Raw genomic sequence first — 21283 nt, forward strand, 5'->3', positions numbered from 1 at the left:
CATCTGTCCCTTTCACTGTCCTTCTGTCTTTCTGTTCTTTTCTCTGTCCATCTGTCCTTCTGACTTTCTGTTCTTTTCTCTGTCCATCTGTCCTTCAGTCCATCTGTCTTTCTGTCCTTTTCTCTCTTTCTGTCCATCAGTCCATCTGTCCTTTTCTCTGTCTTTTTGTCCGTCTGTACTTCTCTCTTTCTGTCTTTCTGTCCTTCTGTCTGAGTCTCTGTGTTTGTCCCTCTCTCCCTGTCTCTCTCCCTGTGTCTCTCCGTGTGTCTCCCTGCTCTCTGTCTGTCCTGCGTTGTCCCAGCTGGGTCTCCCTCCCTGTGTCTCCCTGCTCTCTGTCTGTCCTGCGTTGTCCCAGCTGGGCCTGTCTCCACGGCTCTCTGCCTTCAGCTCTGTTCGCCGATGTCCCGCCAGCCCGTCTCTCTCTCAGCCTGTCTCTTGACTTGCAGGAGGAAGAGGAGGTGGAGACAGCTCCTCCGACAGGAGAGAGGAAGGAGGTCAGTGCTGGTCCCACCCTGCCCCCTGTCCTGTCTGTGGTGGAGTTTCGCCGTCTTGTCTGTCCCTGGGTCTCAGTGTCTCTCTCTCTTTCAGCCCTGTCTGTCAGTGTCTCTCTCTCGGCCTGCTTTCTGTCTGTCCCTGCCTCTCTGTCTCTCTCTCTTTCAGCCCTGTCTGTCAGTGTCTCTCTCGGCCTGCTGTCTGCCTGTCCCTGCCTCTCTGTCTCTCTCTCTTTCAGCCCTGTCTGTCAGTGTCTCTCTCGGCCTGCTGTCTGCCTGTCCCTGCCTCTCTGTCTCTCTCTCTTTCAGCCCTGTCTGTCAGTGTCTCTCTCCTCCTCCTCTCTGTCCTCAGTGTGTCTCTCTCCTCCTCCTCTCTGTCCTGTGGTGTCCAGGCAGTGTGTCTCTCTCCTCCTCCTCCTCTCTGTCCTGTGGTGTCCAGTGGGTCGGTATTAGTGGGCTACACCCAGGCTCACTCCCTGCGAGTGTGATCTCAGCAGAGTCTCTGTACTCTTGGGACACTTGACTCACCTGTCTCTGTCTTTCTCTCCCTGTGCTGTCCCTCTCCTGCCCCCTCTCTCCCTCCTCGGACTCCAGCTGGAGGAGGTCCAATCACCACCTCCTGTGAGACAGAAGAAAAAGAAGGTGGGTGATGCTCTGATCCTCTCTTTACTCCTGTCCAGTGTCCAGTGTCTGTATGAACCCTTCTCTCTCTCTCAGTGCAGTGTTCATGTCCTGGAGTGTCCAGTCGGTGTGTCTGTATGAACCCCTCTCTCTCTCAGTGCAGTGTTCATGTCCTGGAGTGTCCAGTCAGTGTGTCTGTATGAACCCCTCTCTCTCTCAGTGCAGTGTTCATGTCCTGGAGTGTCCAGTCAGTGTGTCTGTATGAACCCCTCTCTCTCTCAGTGCAGTGTTCATGTCCTGGAGTGTCCAGTCAGTGTGTCTGTATGAACCCCTCTCTCTCTCTCAGTGCAGTGTTCATGTACTGGAGTGTCCAGTCAGTGTGTCTGTATGAACCCCTCTCTCTCTCTCAGTGCAGTGTTCATGTCCTGGAGTGTCCAGTCAGTGTGTGTGTATGAACCCCTCTTTCTCTCAGTGCAGTGTTCATGTCCTGGAGTGTCCAGTCAGTGTGTCTGTGTGAACCCCTCTCTCTCTCTCTCTCTCAGTGCAGTGTTCATGTACTGGAGTGTCCAGTCAGTGTGTGTGTATGAACCCCTCTCTCTCTCAGTGCAGTGTTCATGTACTGGAGTGTCCAGTCAGTGTGTCTGTATGAACCCCTCTCTCTCTCAGTGCAGTGTTCATGTACTGGAGTGTCCAGTCAGTCAGTGTGTCTGTGTGAACCCCTCTCTCTCAGTGCAGTGTTCATGTACTGGAGTGTCCAGTCAGTGTGTCTGTATGAACCCCTCTCTCTCTCAGTGCAGTGTTCATGTACTGGAGTGTCCAGTCAGTGTGTCTGTATGAACCCCTCTCTCTCTCTCTCAGTGCAGTGTTCATGTCCTGGAGTGTCCAGTCAGTGTGTCTGTATGAACCCCTCTCTCTCTCTCAGTGCAGTGTTCATGTACTGGAGTGTCCAGTCAGTGTGTCTGTATGAACCCCTCTCTCTCTCAGTGCAGTGTTCATGTACTGGAGTGTCCAGTCAGTGTGTCTGTGTGAACCCCTCTCTCTCTCTCTGTGCAGTGTTCATGTCCTGGAGTGTCCAGTCAGTGTGTCTGTATGAACCCCTCTCTCTCTCAGTGCAGTGTTCATGTACTGGAGTGTCCAGTCCGACTCTTAACGTGACTCTCCTGTCTCTGCTTCAGAAGCGCTGGTGCGCCCTTCTTAACTCCCTGAGCTGCGTGTCGGTGGAGACAGAAGACCAGGACGAGCCGATGGAGGTGGCGACCGTAGCTCAGGAGAGGAAGAGCGAGGGAGAGGAGGAGCTGGCTGCCGGGAAGGACAAGAGGAGGAAGAGGAGGTGCAGGTGAGCAGACAGGGGGGCGCCGCCTGGTCGTGTCTGTGATTCAAGGAGGAGTCTCCTCTTGCTGTTTGATGTCATGGTGACGTCTGTGTCTGTGTCCCTCACACCTGCAATAACAATATTCTTTCCAGGTTCCTTTCCTGGTTCTGTGCCGGCTAAGATCTGGACTGGACTGGACTGGACTGGACTGGACTGGACTGGACTGGAGCTGAGGGACACCAGACGGGACTGGACAGGAGCCTAGGGACACCAGACTGGACTGGACCGGAGCTGAGAGACACCAGACTGGACTGGACTGGAGCTGAGGGACCCCAGACTGTGCTGGACCGAAGCTGAGGGACCCCAGTCTGGACTGAAGCTGAGGGACACCAGACTGTGCTGGACCGAAGCTGAGGGACCCCAGTCTGTGCTGGACCGAAGCTGAGGGACCCCAGACTGTGCTGGACCGAAGCTGAGGGACCCCAGTCTGGACCGAAGCTGAGGGACACCAGACTGTGCTGGACCGAAGCTGAGGGACCCCAGTCTGTGCTGGACCGAAGCTGAGGGACCCCAGACTGGACTGGACTGGAGCTGAGGGACACCAGACTGGACTGGACTGGAGCTAAGGGGCCCCAGACTGGACTGGACTGGAGCTGAGGGGCCCCAGACTGGACTGGACTGGAGCTGAGGGACCCCAGACTGTGCTGGACCGAAGCTGAGGGACCCCAGTCTGTGCTGGACCGAAGCTGAGGGACCCCAGTCTGGACTGAAGCTGAGGGACCCCAGACTGTGCTGGACCGAAGCTGAGGGACCCCAGTCTGTGCTGGACCGAAGCTGAGGGACCCCAGTCTGTGCTGGGCCGAAGCTGAGGGACACCAGACTGTGCTGGACTGAAGCTGAGGGACCCCAGACTGGACTGGACTGAAGCTGAGGGACCCCAGTCTGTGCTGGGCCGAAGCTGAGGGACACCAGACTGTGCTGGACCGAAGCTGAGGGACCCCAGACTGGACTGGACCGAAGCTGAGGGACCCCAGTCTGGACTGCACTGGAGCTGAGGGACACCAGACTGGACTGGAGCTGAGGGGCCCCAGACTGGACTGGACTGGAGCTGAGGGACACCAGACTGGACTGGACTTTTGTAAAGAATCAATAAAATGTTTTTAAAAAAAATCTGTTTAGCTTTTGGTTTTTTCCCTCCCCCCCCCCCCCAAGGTTGCTGCTGGGAGAGGTGTGAGTGGGGCCAGCAGGGGGCGCTCTCACCCTGCGGTCTGTGGGGGTCCTGATGCCCCAGTATAGTGACGGGGGACACTGGACTGTAAACAGGCGCTGTCCTTCGGATGAGACGTCAAACCGAGGTCCTGACTCTCTGTGCTCATTAACAATCCCGGGGTGTCTCTGGAGGAGAGTAGGGGTGTTACCACAGTGTCCTGGCCTGATTCCCCCCCTGGTCTTGACCCATCATGGCCTCCTTATCACCCCCCTCTCTGAACTGGCTCCATCCCTCTGCTCTCCTCCCCACTGAGAGCTGCTGTGTGCTGAGCGGACTGGAGCATCATCCAGGTGGGGGCTGCACACTGGGGGGGCTGGAGGGGATCCCCCTGACCTGGGAAGAGCTCTGAGGGGAGGGTCCAGACTTATTAATTATTATTATTATTCGTGCTGCACTGGGCTCCTGTCCTGGCAGTGAGAGGGGGACTCTGTGATCAGGACAGATACTTATGACTGTATAATAATACACGATAGAAATGGAAAACAGGGTAGCGCTGTAGTCTCTTCGAAACGTTTTGAACTGCCAGAAGAAGTTTTCACAACCCGGACTCCTGAAGGTACAGGTCTTCTCCCATCGTCCGGAGCAAGGTGAGAGGCCACCCCCTCGGGGCGCAGTATCCCCGATGCACCCCCCACCCCCCACCCCCCACCACCCAAAACGACACACACTTCTGTGACGATTGGGAGACCATGGTTCGACCAGCCCCTGCGGTGGAGGAAACGACCCGCTGGAGAGAACACGCAGACTCCACACAGAAGGGTCACCTCGGCATTTATTCCAACAGCAAAACAACACCAGAGAGAAATGGTCTCCGAAAGAGAAGCGTACACCGGGAAAACCGGGACACCGGGACTGGTGTCCTATCCAGGTTGTGTGTGTGTGTCCTGTGAGGGACTGGTGTCCTGTCCAGGGTGTGTGAGTGTGTGTGTGTGTGTCCTGTGAGTGACTGGTGTCCTGTCCAGGGTGTGTGAGTGTGTGTGTGTCCTGTGATGGACTGGTGTCCTGTCCAGGGTGTGTGAGTGAGTGTGTGTGTGTCCTGTGATGGACTGGTGTCCTGTCCAGGATGTGTGAGTGTGTGTGTCTGTGTGTCCTGTGATGGACAGATGGTACCCAGCCTGGACACCCATGAGACACTGGCTTCCTCAGAAGACTCTCACGGAGGGCACACTGTCCCTAACCCGGGTCCAGAAGAAACTACAGTGATCTAAAATTCCTGCGCCTCGGAAGGGTTTATGACGTCTATGTCCGGCGCCCGCGCCCGCGGACTGGCGGTTCGGCGTCGCGCTCCGCAGCTCGAGCTTCGGTGCGAGGCAGGGCGGGAGGGAGTCGATGTGGCCTCGGCGCCATCTTTGCTGGTGAGTCAATTGTGACCGTTGCGGTACAATAAACCATCAATAAACCTTTTCCCACCCCGACCAGTATTTCTGTCGCGGCCCACGTCCCTTACAATCGACAAACTATAAAAAAACAGTAGGCCTTCGCAACATTACACGCCATTTTTTTTATTTTAAACGTCCGTTAGATACGCAGGTGGCTCGATACCTGTCTTAACCTCGCCGGCGTCTTTATACCGGCAAGTGAATTTTATTTGGGGTCCCTCAGAATTGTGACAGAAATGTCAGTGAGCCACAATAAAAAACGAAACTTTTTTTTAAAGGCGAGTAATGGATTTTAAGAGTAACCGTGTAGCGACTGACGTAAGGAAAAAAAAAGTTGTCTTTCCCTACGAAGACGTTTTGGTACAGGACTTTCTTTAAATATCAGTTGTGCATAGCGTTTTACAAAAAGTTGATGATGATCTTGGAGATAATTGCAAAGGAAAATTGAGATAACTACCAAAACATTACGTGTGAAACGACAGGACAGAACTTTGAACCCACAAAGAAACAAAGGTATGAAATATTGCCTCGTCATGGGGGGTTGATAATTGTAATAAGTGTTCCTAATTTTCGTAAAGAAATGTATATTATGGGAGTCACACGTGAGATTTAGTGTATATACGTTTCATATTGTGCATATATACGGGGTTAAAAAGTGGAATGAGTATGATTATAAACTCGTGTGTCCTATAATCAGATAATTTTTGAACAAGCTTTGATTAGACAGGTGAAAAACAACATCAGATCCTTGTTTTTAATATATTCTTAGGTCTGAATATCAGCTTCTCCCCTCTGGCCAACATTTCAGGGCTCCCAGATGTAGATCCCAAATTGAAACAAATATTCATTTGTTACCCTTATTAAGACAGTTAATAGAAGTGAGTGACCAGGGTAAATAAAGGTGGGTCAGTGTAAACTGTTTATTCTGCACCAGACTCCGTCATGTGTGATATGTCATGACTTCTTATATTAAGTTTTATCTTTATATTTAGTTATACATGTGTAATAGATGCGATGTGTGTCCATAAAAAGGTTTCTCCAGGGGAAAATCAAGTTGGTTTTAAAACCGGGTTTCCTTTTAAGGGTACGTTTGCATTACAAGTGTGGTGTTTTTGCCTTTTTATCATATTTCGGATGTGAATCCATGGTATTTTTGCCGAGACAAGTTGCCTTTTTATACGCGGAGGGATCTGCTCGTGAGATGTCCGCTTGGTCCATTTCTGAGCTCAGTATAAGGTGTAGAAAGCATGACTGTCATCATGACCCGCCTCTCACCCTGGCCCGAGCTTGAAGCATGCCCCCTTGTGCAGGGTTAGAGGTGTGGAATAATGTTGTGACTATTGCTTCATCAATAACATGCTGATTGCATGTTTCTAGATGGGTATAACAGAGATCTCAACTACTGAGGGGCCTTACTAATAATTGCTTACACTCATATAGCGCTTTTCTGGACACTCCACTCAAAGCGCTGCACAGGGAATGGGGAATCCCACTACCGCCACCAATGTACAGCCCCCACCTGGATGATGCGACGGCAGCCATAGTGCGCCAGAACGCTCCCCACACAGCAGCTCTCAGTGGGGAGGAGAGCAGAGGGATGAAGCCAGTTCAGAGAGGGGGGTTATTAGGAGGCCATGATTGGTAAGGGCCAATGGGAAATTTGGCCAGGACGCCTGGGTTACACCCCTACTCTTTTCGAGAGACGCCCTGGGATTTTTAATGACCACAGAGAGTCAGGACCTCGGTTTTACGTCTCATCCGAAGGACCTCGCCTGTTTACAGTATAGTGTCCCCCGTCACTATACTGGGGTATCAGACCGCAGGGTGAGCGCCCCCCTGCTGTCCCACTAACACCTCTTCCACCTCTTATTAGCCAATGAAAAATGGTAGCTTCCTCAGAGACACCGCAGGAAGACAGGAGTTTGTGATGAAAGTTCAAGAGGGATGGCCACACCCTAGTTCGGTCAGACTCGGCTGTCGATATTTTAGCAATCACTCCTGACTCCTCTCCTGAAACACTGTCAATACTGCACGTGATCCCCCTCTCACCCTCGCGTCCCTCTCTCACCCCGTCTCCACCTGTGTAGCTGCCCCCCCTGGTCACTCCTCCTCGCTGTGCAGGGGGGTCCCAGCCTCCTCATCCTCTGGCCAGGAGCCCTCAGCCAAGAGGGTTCAGCCAGATCATCACTCCATGATCCTTTCAGTATGCTAAATTCCTGGTGTTGTTTTTTTTCTCCCCAGAAAACTGACTGTCCACCCCACCTCTGCGCTAAGTGGACGATGAAGTCAGGTTCCAGTGTGCCTGGTGTTTACAGGTAATGCTTCAGACTGGTCGGCCTCACCTCAGGGTGACTGGGCGTTTGATATGATACAGTTGCAATGCTGAGGCCTGTGACTGTGATGCTGTAAGGCTACAGGAGTCTCTCTGGAGATCCTGAGTGATTTCCGGCGTTCGTGCGGAAACACAGCCCCACCCTCCCGCAGTGTCCAGTCCGCAGAATTTCCTGGAGACGTGGTCTCGCCGATGGGCGACCCCGCCAGCGAGAGACTAGCTGAGGCAGGATGTTCTGTACGGTTCAGTTAATTAGACGCGCACAGATGTTGAGCTCATCGTCCTTTTAATTGTGCCATCTATGCTAACTGTAGCCGAGATCGAACTATCAAGGTGACAGATCAATAATTTTAAATTAAATAGATGCATGATATTGCTAGCGCTGATGCAAGAGGCAAGTCAGAGGAACTGAACACAGAATGGATAGGAGTCGCAGTGAGTGAGAGAGGAATGAGCTAAATTATTTAAGAGGATTAAAACACTGAAGAACAGGAGACACAGTGAGAGAGAGGAGATCACAGGAAATACCTCAGTAACAAACATACTAACACACAGGACAGGAGACACAGCGAGAGAGAGGAGATCACAAAGAATCCCTTAGTAACAAACCCACAGGACAGGAGACACAGCGAGAGAGAGGAGATCTCAGGAAATACCTCAGTTTTAAGTGCAGACAACCGGACAGGAGACAGAGTGAGGAAGAGTAAATGAAACACAGTAGGATTGATAGGAGACGGGTTATGAAGAGATGGGACACACAGAGATGGAGAGAAGGGAGGCGACAGTTGAACTCGCTGGCGGAGTTAATTGACGCTGCTGTTTCTTTGGCAGATGAAGTCGGGGTCCAGAGTTTCGCTGACGTGGCAGAACCGTCCCAGCTTGGTCTCCTCCCATTCCTGCAGGTCAGTGCCCCTTCAGTCAGACCCTGTGTTCGGGGAGACACACAGGGAAGTCGCACACTGTGAGAAAAGGCTCCAGAGACATCGCCGAACCACAGAATAGCTCCAGAGCATTTGTGCACCTTTTGGAATTCTTCACGTATAGTGAAAGGTGAAAATAAAACCAAGAATGGGTGACGCGTCTTTACACAGAGGCGGGTGGGGAACAAGCTGCCCAGCCTTGTTGTTGATGCCGATACCCTGGCTTCTCTCCAGATACAGGTGGATTAAATCATGGGTCCAATTAATCACTAACTACCAGACAGGCTTGAAAAACCGAATGGCGTTCTCTCGTTTTTAGCCTTTCTTCAGTTCTTAGAAAACCTGCACGCAGAAAAAAAATAATTTGCATTGTTTTACTACTTCCAACGGTCAGGTCTGTGGGTATTTAAATCTGACTAGAATGTGTATTGTTCAAAATCTCTTGTTCACTATCAGTGTTGTTGTTTTTAGTGTCATTCCCATTACTCCTGTGAGTTTTATACCGTGGTAAAGAGTTTAAAAAGTCCTCACTTTGTGCTGCTCTCGGTTTGTTGACAGTGGCGTACTCCAGTGGCGTAGTGTGATGTCTGTAGAGAACAGGATACGGGTCAATACTTATGTTAACTTATGTTAACACCATACTGAACAACAGGGCTCACTGTTCACACGCGTATTGACACTGTTCAGACGACAGGACTCACTGTTCACGCTCGTATTGACACTGTACACAACAATAGGATTCACTGTTCACACTTGTATTCACGCTGTACACAACAGCAGGACACACTATTATTACAAATGTTCACACTTGTTTTAAAACTGGACAGAGCAGTAAGAAGTTATCATGATGTTTTATTTCTGCTAGTTTAATAGATAGAAGTAAAAGATCCTCACTTTGTGCGGCTCGGGGTTTGTTGACTGTGGAGTATTCAACAGCAGTATCTGTCTGTGTTAATTCTGCCAAGAATAAAACACGTGTTCTCACCCGTTAACACTGTGCAGAGCAAGAGGGAATTCAATGAGTTAACACTGTACAGAACCGGACTCACTGTTCACACTTGTATTGACACTGTACTGAACAACAGGACTCACTGTACACACTCATATTGACACTGTACTGAACAACAGGACTCGCTGTTCACACTCGTATTGACACTGTAGTGAACAACAGGACTCGCTGTTCACACTCGTATTGACACTATACTGAACAACAGGACTCACTGTTCACACTTATATTAATACTTTTTTGATTAACAGGACTCAGTGTTCACACTCCTGTCGACACTGTTCGCACTCGTATTGACACTGTACTGACCAACAGGACTCGTGTCGACACCGTTCACACTCGAATCGACGCTGCTCACACTCGTGTCGACACTTGACACTCGTATCCAGTAATGATTGCCCAACCCACCACTTAGCAGAGCTCCCGGTGGTGGGGCTGTGGTCCAGGGGCTCTGCCCCGACTTCACCTCGCACTGACCTAGCAAGCCCGCGCACCACAGGCGTCTCGCCACCCCCCGCCGCTGCCGTTTGAGCCCTGCCAGCCCTTACACGCGAGAAGGCAAAACCTACTTCCGCCCGCGGGCCCGGGATCCTGGATCACGGAGTAATGGCATTCCTGCGGTGTCGCAGTTCCTGAAAGGTTCCAAGTAAAAAGTAAAAGGTAATGAAAGGAATGCATTTTCATAAGAAAGATAATACCGATATGCATGTGATAATCTTCCTTATATCATGTAGTGCGTCATTTGGACACTTTGTGGGCTTGAAATACAAAGAAAATCATGTTCTATGGTACAAGATAAATACAAAACTTAAGCTTTTATTTTAATTAGATTTGTTTATAAAGCATAAGCAATCATTTATTACATTAATATATGTGAAAATAACATTTTAGCATCATACGTTTAGTTTATTTAGTCCCTAATGCCAAGGACTCCAGCTGTCTTACAACCACTGCCCTGTTTGCCTCACCAGACACGATCTCTATTCTGTTGTAATCCACGATGTTCTTCAGGTGATTTATCATGTCCTTCCTCGCCTGTTGAGAGGCCATCTTGATCTCTTCTGCCGTGGCGTGCTTCATACACGCCTTCTTCAAGTGAGCAGGAAGCTGATCAAAAGTATTCAGGCACGTCTTGCACACCAGGGGAATCCTCGCGGGTTTCCTTTGAAAATAAATAATACCATTTGTGTATAGAAACAAGCTAAGACTGATTTCTTAAATTATCCTTAATTTTCTCTCTCATAGTTTGAGCATAATGATTTTATTGCATTTATATAAGAATTGCTCATTGCTCCAAAATAAATTATGGTTTCATAAAAAAAGTGAACACTTACTTGGTCTCAGTCACAGACGTTCCAATAGAAGCCATTGTGGAGTTCAGCAACTGCAGGTCCTAGAAGTGGGGAAGGAATTTTAAAAGAGAAATTGAATTACAGTACAGAAGGAATGGCTGAGGGATCACTGAAATATATATATATACAAATTCCAAAGACTGAGTCCATATAGAAACAACTGCCTTTCATATTCAGTATAAGATGGAGAGATGAATTGGCCCTGAAAATCCACTGCAATGAGAAACTGCTCCTGCCATTGTATATGAACAAACATACATTCTCATCTATATTCATTTGCAGTTACACTATTGCAATTAATCTGTATCCATTCTGCATTCATATCTACTAGAAAGAGCTCTCAATTAATTAAATGCCCCATTGAACTGGCCCTGATTATACAATGCAAGGAGAAGTCTTCTAAGCCAATACTTGTAACCAGAAAGAGGCTGTATTTCAATTATACAATATACAAAACAATACCATTTAACACAAAGATATATTCCACACCTCAGCATGCACATGATGAGATTCTTGATATTAGATTAGTAAAAACAATATCAATGCACTGAGAGACGCTTAAGAATAAAGATGCATCTGCCTGACTGCATATTAGTTTTAAAAGGTTATCAGCAAATGCATTTAAAAGTAAAAATGTAAAGTCTTACCTCTTGATCGTAGTGGTGATTCAATATCCAGGACCTTAGTCAAGTCTCAGAGTTACTGTACCTCCTGTCTCGATTGCAGGTGAAAAGTGAAAGGTATATTGCACTCAGCAGAAAGTGACACCGAGCAAAGACTCCACCCCTCCCAGAAAACAGCACTTCCCTTTGGCAAAGCAGTGGGTGGAAGAAGCCTTTGCTACCATTATCAAACACAGAAATCGTTATAATTTAATTTTAAAAACATGGCTAAGCATGGGTTTAAAGTATATTCAACAGTGCAGGTGCATTCAAAGAAATAGAGTTTCCCAAGCACTCGGAAAGAATTACCATTTCCAAAGATGTCTAGTCTCAAGCATTAACATCCAAAGTACCTGTCTTAGCTGGGGCAGGAAGTTTGCCAAGCCACCTGAAAGAATTACCATTTCAAAAGATGTCTGTTGTAAGCCAGGTTCAATCATTACCATCCAAAGTATCGGTCTTCCCTTGGGGCAAGAGGGTTTCCTGTGTGTCTAGGATGTGTACTTCCCTTAAATAAAGGATGAATATGGGTACCATAGGTATTAAATCTCTCAAAGCTCAGAGTTAAACTAAAAAACCCTTGGTGAGTGTGTTATAACATGGATGGGTATTTATAGTCCAGTGCCTCCTATTTTACTAGAGATTCTGTTTGGGATTCAGAACTCGGGATCGAAATACTCCTAGGTACAGAGTAATTTAAACACCTTCCTGCTACCATGATCAGAGCAGTATTAGATTAAATTTGTCATTTATTGAAAGCCCAGTTTTTAACAATCATTTTCATTTGAACTTACTTTTTTCAAAGAAGGATCTGAGGTTCACTTCTTGAATGAAATCTTTTGACAAGAGGTAAGACTTCTATTTTACATTTAAACCCATGTTTAGCTGTGTTTTTTAGATTTAACTGAACCAATTTCTGTGTGTGATAATGTCCTTGAATTCTGACAACATCACACTAAATTACATGATATAAAACAGCTAATGTTTCTAGAGATAAAATTTCTGGGATGCTTCTAATTACTTTGCATTACCAGGGACAGTTTAATTCACCTTGTACAGTACTGAAAGACCAAAATGCTTTTATTAAAAGTTATTTAACATTTTATAGAACTTTGTCTACTATGGCAACATGATGAGCTTGGCCACTTATCTTAGGATAAAGATAGGATAAAGGTTTATCTTTTGCACCTACCTGCCCCCCAGGGAAGGCCAATGCTTTCTACGTTGATGGTTCCCTACAGTAGACTGTACCTTATCTTTAAAGGTAATGTATATTGACCCAAATCAGTTTTGGAATCCAATCTACTGACGAGATGGAGCACATCCTTTTTTCAGGATTTTAGCATCATATGTTTAGTATATTTAGTCCCTAATGCTGAAAGAAATGATCATAGAACATTTGGACACTTTGTGGGCATGAAATACAAAGAAAATCATGTTCTATGGTACAAGATAAATACAAAACTTAAGCTTTTATTTTAATTAGATTTGTTGTTAAAGCATAAGCAATGATTTATTACATTAATATATGTGAAAATAACATTTTAGCATCATACGTTTAGTATATTTAGTCCCTAATGCTGAAAGAAATGATCATTTGTTTAACACGCACGGGTCTGTCTCAAAGGATGCAGTGCTCCTGAAAGGGCTCTCAAACCCTGCATTTCAGATGCCTAGCTGTATCCCTCACATGTGGCACCTCAGAATGACTTCTAACCTTACCTGTGGTGTTTTCAGTCCCTATTGCTCAATGCATGGTGTACGTACTACATACATGTGTCTTGAGAATGAGGAATGGGCCCCTGAGACAGTCATTTGCCTGTTTCACAAATGATCGTATTTTACTAGAGATTCTGTTTGGGATTCAGATGTGCATTCGGATTTATTGGTACATGCCCAGGGCAGTAAGCAGTCTGAGGATTTATTTCCAGACAGCATAGAGCAGTGAAGCAGTGAAGTAGTGCATAAAGCATAAGCAATCATTTATTACATTAATATATGTGAAAATAACATTTTAGCATCATACGTTTAGTATATTTAGTCCCTAATGCCAAGGACTCCAGCAGTCTTACAACCACTGCCCTGTTTGCCTCGCCAGACACAATCTCTATTCTGTTGTAATCCACGATGTTCTTCAGGTGATTTATCATGTCCTTCCTCGGAAAATAAATAATACCATCTGTGTATAGAAACAAGCTAAGACTGATTTCTTAAATTATCCTTAATTTTCTCTCTCATAGTTTGAGCATAATGATTTTATTGTATTTATATAAGAATTGCTCATTGCTCCAAAATAAATAATGGTTTTATAAAAAAGTGAACACTTACTTGGTCTCAGTCACAGACTTTCCAATAGAAGCCATTGTGGAGTTCAGCAACTGCAGGTCCTAGAAGTGGGGAAGGAATTTTAAAAGAGAAATTGAATTACAAAACAGAAGGAATGGCTGAGGGATCACTGAAATATATATATATACAAATTCCAAAGACTGAGTCCATATCTCCTTTAGGTGAGGACAGACTGGATCAAACAAAAACAACATTTGAAGTGAATTGCAAATGTATTGAGTTGTGATGCAACTGTAACTTGAACCTAACATGACTGGGGCGTGCATTTTTGAAATTGCATTTTCACAGCTGAAATACAAAATGAAGCTGATCGCAGTCCAAACTCAAGGTATTGTTGTAAAACTAAATATTCAACATGTTTCTACCTGTCCCTTTTCAGCTCACTCAGAAGTCCACAGCCTGCAGCCCGGTGCCTCTCTGTCTCTCCCCCTCCACACTGCTGGTCCAGTGGAGGTGCTGTTTGATCCTGCAGGATCTGTCCAGTCTCGTATTGTCTTACTGAGCAGCGCAGGGCTCCCTGGCCCCAGGTACGAACAGTGAGTGTCAGTGCAGAACAGTTCTCTGACACTCCGCTCCCTCACTCCAGCTGATCAGGGCAGCTACACAGTGAGGGACCTTAAGGGAAGCAGTATCAGCACTGTGATCGTCACTGTGGGCGGTGAGCAGGTCTACAGTAGGGTCACTAGAGGGCTCTATATTCTTGACAGAGTGTGTTCTTCTATCATCCTCACAGAGACACTGTCACCCTGCAGCCTGAAGCCTCTCTGTCTGTCCCTTTGTTCACTGGAGAGCCAGTGGGGGTGCTGTTTGATCCTGCAGGAGGTGGAAACTGGACCTCAGTGTGTTCTGTCCAGAACAGCACAGCCAGCTGTGTCCCCCAGTACAGTTTTTTTATTTTTGATGATTAGCCATATGTTGATTATAATATTGTACATAATGTATAATTTGAACTCGATATTTTTCAGGAGTGAATGATTGTATATTTTCAGAATAAATTTCGAAACCAAATTATTGTCCCTCGATCTCTGTCTCTCTCTCATCCTGCTGTCTGTCTGTCCCTGCCTCTCTGTCTCTCTCTTTCAGCCCTGTCTGTCAGTCTGTCTGTCCCTCGATCTCTGTCTCTCTCTCTCCTTCCTCTTTCTCTCTCGGTTTGTTTGTCCCTCAATCTCAATCTTTCTCTTTGCCTGCTGTCTTTCTGTGCCTTCATCTTTGTCTCTCTCTCTCCTTCCTTTCTGTCTGTCTCTCTGTCTGTCCTGCGTTGTCCCAGCTGGGCCTGTCTCCCCGGCTCTCTGCCTTCAGCTCTGTTCGCCGATGTCCCACCAGCCCGTCTCTCTCTCAGCCTGTCTCTTGACTTGCAGGAGGAAGAGGAGGTGGAGACAGCTCCTTCGGCAGGAGAGAGGAAGGAGGTCAGTGCTGGTCCCACCCTGCCTCCTGTCCTGTCTGTGGTGGAGTTTCGCCGTCTTGTCTGTCCCTGGGTCTCAGTGTTTCTCTCTCTTTCAGCCCTGTCTGTCAGTGTCTCTCTCCTCCTCCTCTCTGTCCTCAGTGTGTCTCTCTCCTCCTCCTCTCTGTCCTGTGGTGTCCAGGCAGTTTGTCTCTCTCCTCCTCCTCCTCTCTGTCCTGTGGTGTCCAGTGGGTCAGTATTAGTGGGCTACACCCAGGCTCACTCACTGCGAGTGTGATCTCAGCAGAGTCTCTGTGCTCTTGGGACACTTGACTCACCTGTCCCTCTCCTGCCCCCTCTCTCCCTCCAAGGACTCCAGCTGGAGGAGGTCCAATCACCACCTCCTGTGAGACAGAAGAAAAAGAAGGTGGGTAATGCTCTGATCCTCTCTTTACTCCTGTCCAGTGTCCAGTCAGTGTGTCTGTATGAACCCCTCTCTCTCTCAGTGCAGTGTTCATGTACTGGAGTGTCCAGTCAGTGTGTCTGTATGAACCCCTCTCTCTCTCAGTGCAGTGTTCATGTACTGGAGTGTCCAGTCAGTGTGTCTGTATGAACCCCTCTCTCTCTCAGTGCAGTGTTCATGTACTGGAGTGCCCAGTCAGTGTGTCTGTATGAACCCCTCTCTCTCTCAGTGCAGTGTTCATGTACTGGAGTGTCCAGTCATGTGTCTGTATGAACCCCTCTCTCTCTCAGTGCAGTGTTCATGTCCTGGAGTGTCCAGTCAGTGTGTCTGTATGAACCCCTCTCTCTTTCAGTGCAGTGTTCATGTACTGGAGTGTCCAGTCCGACTCTTAATGTGACTCTCCTGTCTCTGCTTCAGAAGCGCTGGTGCATCTTTTTGAAGTCCCTGAGCTGCGTGTCGGTGGAGACAGAAGATCAGGACGAGCCAATGGAAGTGGCGGAGACCGTATCTCAGGAGAGGAAGAGAAAGGGAGAGGAGGAGCAGGCTGCTAGGAAGGACAAGAAGAGGAAGAGGAGGTGCAGGTGAGCAGACAGGGGGGCGCCGCCCGGTCGTGTCTGTGATTCAAGGAGGAGTCTCCTCTTGCTGTTTGATGTCATGGTGACGTCTGTGTCTGTGTCCCTCACACCTGCAATAACAATATTCTTTCCAGGTTCCTTTCCTGGTTCTGTGCCTGCTAAGATCTGGACTGGACTGGACTGGACCGGAGCTGAGGGACACCAAACGACTGGACTGGAGCCTAGGGACAATAGGCTGGACTGGACCAGAGCTGAGAGACACCAGACTGGACTGGACTGGAGCTGAGGGACCCCAGACTGTGCTGGACCGAAGCTGAGGGACCCCAGTCTGGACCGAAGCTGAGGGACCCCAGACTGTGCTGGACCGAAGCTGAGGGACCCCAGACTGTGCTGGACCGAAGCTGAGGGACCCCAGCCTGGACTTAATCTGTATTGTAATTTTTGTTCTTTTGTTAAGCATCATTAAAATGGTTTTAAAAAAAATCTGTTTAGCTTTTGGTTTTTTCCCTCCCCCCCACCGAAACGAACGAACAGAGTCTGTCCTTCTCTTTCATCCCGGAGAGTTTGTGGTTGACGGATTGAGGCCGAGAGCCCTCATCGTCGGCGTGCCACCAGTTGGTGGGGATATAGCAGGGGGGGCATCGTGTCCAATACTCCTTGAAACGAGACAGATTTCAAGCCACCTCCGTCTGAAGAGAAGGAAGTCGACCACGAAGTCCAGGGTGTCCTAGGAAGATCTTTAGCCATCGTTTGCCCAGCAGCCATCTCACCCTGCAGCTCCCAGCTGGCAGCCCCTTCCCCACTGGAGCCCAGCAGGTGGGAGCCTGGTCAGTACCTGGAGGGGAGACTCCTGGGAAAAACTGAGGTTGCTGCTGGGAGAGGTGTTAGTAGGGCCAGCAGGGGGCGCTCTCACCCTGCGGTCTGTGTGGGTCCTGATGCCCCAGTATAGTGACGGGGACACTGGACTGTAAACAGGCGCCGTCAAACCGAGGTCCTGACTCTCTGTGCTCATTAACAATCCCGGGGTGTCTCTGGAGAAGAGTAGGGGTGTTACCCCAGTGTCCTGGCCTGATTCCCCCCCTGGTCTTGACCCATCATGGCCTCCTAATCACCCCTGTCTCTGAACTGGCTCCATCCCTCTGCTCTCCTCCCCACTGAGAGCTGCTGTGTGCTGAGCGGACTGGAGCATCATCCAGGTGGGGGCTGCACACTGGGGGGGCTGGAGGGGATCCCCCTGACCTGGGAAGAGCCATGAGTGGAGGGTCCAGACTTATTAATTATTATTATTATTCGTGCTGCACTGGGCTTCAGTCCTGGCAGTGAGAGGGGGACTCTGTGATCAGGACAGATACTTATGACTGTATAATAATACACGATAGAAATGGAAAACAGGGTAGCGCTGTAGTCTCTTCGAAACGTTTTGAACTGCCAGAAGAAGTTTTCACAACCCGGACTCGTGAAGGTACAGGTCTTCTCCCATCGTCCAGAGCAAGGTGTATTGTGTCCTGGTGATTTTAATGTCGCGTTTCTGCTTTATTAGAGAGAGGCACTGAACTTTGGGGAACGTGACATCCACCCAGTATTACTAGTAGGTTGATAAATATAAATGTTTTTTTTCCCCCCGTATTATACCTTGCGAAATATAATATGTGTGTGTGTCCTGTGATGGACTGGTGTCCTGTCCAGGGTGTGTGAGTGTGTGTGTCTGTGTGTCCTGTGATGGACAGATGGTACCCAGCCTGGACACCCATGAGACACTGGCTGTGATGGACTGGTATCCTGTGAAGGAGTGGTGTCCTGTCCAGGGTGTGTGTGTGTCCTGTGATGGACTGGTGGATCACAATATTAATTCTCCTCCTTGATTCCCTCCTTCATCGCCAGAGTGAAAGCGGGACACGGCAGTAAAAGCTCAGCCCTGCGGGTGGTGGTCCTCTCGGCCACACGGGGGCGCTGTGGCCCCACGGGGGGGGGTTATGTTCAAGTCTCGCTGGGAATCGCACCGACGCGGGAGTTCGTGAACGTCCCAGACACCAAGAAAACGAGAGAGAAAAAAGGTCGTTTTCGGGGTTCAAGAAGCAACCCCGAGATTCAGGGAGTTTCCCCGCTGAGCTTACTCTGCCGAAAACACGCAGGTTTTATTTTTTTCCCGTGCCCCCCCCCCCCACACACACAGGCCGTTTCTGTAGCGTGAAGTTGTGTTTTTTTGCGCGGCGGTCGGTGAAGGGCGAAATTGTATTTATTTTTTTCCCACGGTTTGAAACAGAAACAGCCGGGTGGTGTTGTAGAGAGGTCGACGTGCCCGGTTTTCCTCGTCTGCGAAGCCCGTTTTTTTTTTTTGGGGTGGGGGGGGGTCGTGAGGTCCCACGCAGCGCTCGGAAAAGAAAATGGCGTTTCTTTTCCCCGCAGGACAGGGGGGGAACCTGTGTTTTTTGGACGTGGCGTGGCCCGAAATTTCCGCCCTTGGGCGCTAGAGGGGGGTGGAGTTTGGTCTTTCTTTGATTTGGGGGTCGGCGGGGGGGTCTAATTTCACTGAACCAAACCCCACGGAAACCCGTGTTGGACGTGGGGGTGCTGAATGCGCCCTCGACGTGATTTTGTCTTTAAATTCAAGTGCAGCTTTTGTAAGCCTTGGGCCGGAAACAGCTGGACCCGTTTCCCCTGCCTGTCCGAGGTGGCGACTACCGGGGTCGTACAGGGACACCCGGCTGGCCGCCGAGAGTTGGGAAAAATAAAATGTCCACCCAAAAAAAACAACAACCGTGAAAAATGACGGCCATTTTTGTTTCGCGGCCGAGCCGTGAGCGCGTCGGGGGTGACGTCACGGTGGCGTCACAATGAGCCGCCTGACGTCACAGAGCGGCGGATTCTAGCGGGGGGCGGCGCCGGAGCCCCATGAGCTCAGAGGAGTGAAGAGAGAAGAGGAGGAGGAAAGCGCTATATAGTCCTTTCTAAACACGTGTTTCTTCCAATAAAGTTACTTCGACTTAGATCGTTAGTTTCAACTTCAGAAACGCTCTTCAGAATCCCCGTGAAATCGGTAAGTCAGTCAAAAGTGAGAAATAACAAAATAAGTGGAGAAATACGTTGTTTTTTTTACCGTTACTCAACTCTTATGGGTGTGATCGTGCTGTAAAAAGATATTGAGAGGAGGTGCACCTCTACTCAGAGAGTGGTGGGGGTGGGGAACAAGCTGCCCAGCCCTGTGGTTGAAGCCGATACCCTGGCTTCTCTCCAGACACAGCTGGGTGAGCTCCTCCAGTCAGGACAGGAGGCTCTTCTGTACACAGAGGGTGGCGGGGGTGTGGAACAAAGCTGATACCCTGGCTCCTCTCCAGACAGAGCTGGGTGAGCTCCTCCAGTCAGGACAGGAGGCTCTTCTCTACACAGAGGGTGGCGGGGCTGTGGAACAAAGCTGATAACCTGGCTCCTCTCCAGACACAGCTGGGTGAGCTCCTCCAGTCAGGACAGGAGGCTCTTCTGTACACAGAGGGTGGCGGGGGTGTGGAACAAAGCTGATACCCTGGCTCCTCTCCAGACAGAGCTGGGTGAGCTCCTCCTGTCAGGACAGGAGGCTCTTCTGTACACCGAGGGTGGCGGGGGTGGGGAACAAAGCCGATACCCTGGCTCCTCTCCAGACACAGCTGGGTGAGCTCCTCCTGTCAGGACAGGAGGCTCTACTGTACACAGAGGGTGGTGGGGGTGGGGAACAAGCCGCCCAGCCCTGTGGTTGAAGCCGATACCCTGGCTTCTCTCCAGCCACAGCTGGGTGAGGTCCTCCAGTCAGGACAGGAGGCTCTTCTATACACAGAGGGGGGCGGGGGTGGGGAACAAGCCGCCCAGCTGTGTGGCTCCGCCCCCTCCCCTCCCCTCTGTGACTCTGCTTGTCTCGGCAGGATGATGGACCGACAGAGATGCCGCACGGCCGTGCGCGGTCGCAGCAGGACCCGGGCCCGGCGAGGCGTCGTAAGTCCACCCCTCCCTCCCGCCGTCCAGCGTCCAGCGTCCAGCCCTCCTCCGACTGGCCTCTCCGCCCCCAGCAGTGCTCGCTGTATTATAATAATAATAATAATAAACTTCACTGATAGAGCACCTTTCACACACATAGCAGCGCAAAGCGCTTGACAGACCAGGTCTCACGGTAACACCTCTAGACGAGGAGAGACACTTCCAGTGGTGATCTTGACTGAGGACACGTCTCGGCTCAAGAGACAGGGTCGCGGGTCCGAGGAAAACCAAGCTGCAGGTCCATTATGGCCTTCTGAGAGCACAGATTGCCTCTGGACGTCCCACACTCTTCCTGGACACACTGTAGAGACTCACCTGTCCAGACTCTCACTGGACACACTGTACACACTCACCTGTCCACACTTTCACTGGACACACTGTACACACTCACCTGTCCAGACTCTCACTGGACAGACTGTAGAGACTCACCTGTCCAGACTCTTTCTGGACACACTGGACACACTCACCTGTCCAGACTCTCACTGGACACACTGTACACACTCACCTGTCCACACTCTCACTGGACACACTGTACACACTCACCTGTCCACACTCTCACTGGACACACTGTACACACTCACCTGTCCACACTCTCACTGGACAGACTGTAGAGACTCACCTGTCCAGACTCTCACTGGACACACTGTACACACTCACCTGTCCACACTCTCACTGGACACACTGTAGAGACTGCCCAAGGCCTCTAGTCTCGACACGACTGGGCTGGGCTATGTGGTCAGAGCTGTCTCGGAGATGGGCTGTTTGGCGTCTTCACAGGTCACACCGGTCAGGCCGAACCCGGACTGGCAGCGGGAGAGGTCCCGGCCCAAATCCCGGTGCTTTTCCGTAAGTCTGACCCGGTCGCCTTCCGCGAGACTGGACCGGCCGCCCTGTGGTGGGCCCGGTGCCCCACATCTACCCTACAGCTCCCCACACTGACCCCTAAACTCCCGATACCCTACAGCTCCCCACACTGACCCCTAAACTCCCGATACCCTACAGCTCCCCACTCTGACCCCTAAACTCCCGATACCCTACAGCTCCCCACACTGACCCCTAAACTCCCGATACCCTACAGCTCCCCACACTGACCCCTAAACTCCCGATACCCTACAGCTCCCCACACTGACCCCTAAACTCCCGATACCCTACAGCTCCACACTCTGAC

General features: G+C 49.6%; 1 long non-coding RNA gene across 1 annotated transcript; it reads left to right on the forward strand.

Annotated features, from left to right (window-relative positions):
- Positions 1-4952: 4952 nt before the first annotated feature.
- Positions 4953-14412, forward strand: LOC148638366 (uncharacterized). The gene is made up of 4 exons (XR_015931037.1): positions 4953-5049; positions 7315-7388; positions 8237-8307; positions 14071-14412. It is a non-coding gene; the product is annotated as an uncharacterized LOC148638366 (long non-coding RNA).
- The last annotated feature ends 6871 nt before the right edge of the window (positions 14413-21283 follow it).

The sequence above is a fragment of the Lepisosteus platostomus genome (genome assembly GCF_059453375.1).
Source record: "Lepisosteus platostomus isolate fLepPlt1 chromosome 5 unlocalized genomic scaffold, fLepPlt1.hap1 SUPER_5_unloc_1, whole genome shotgun sequence".
In the NCBI taxonomy this organism is placed as follows: domain Eukaryota; kingdom Metazoa; phylum Chordata; class Actinopteri; order Semionotiformes; family Lepisosteidae; genus Lepisosteus; species Lepisosteus platostomus.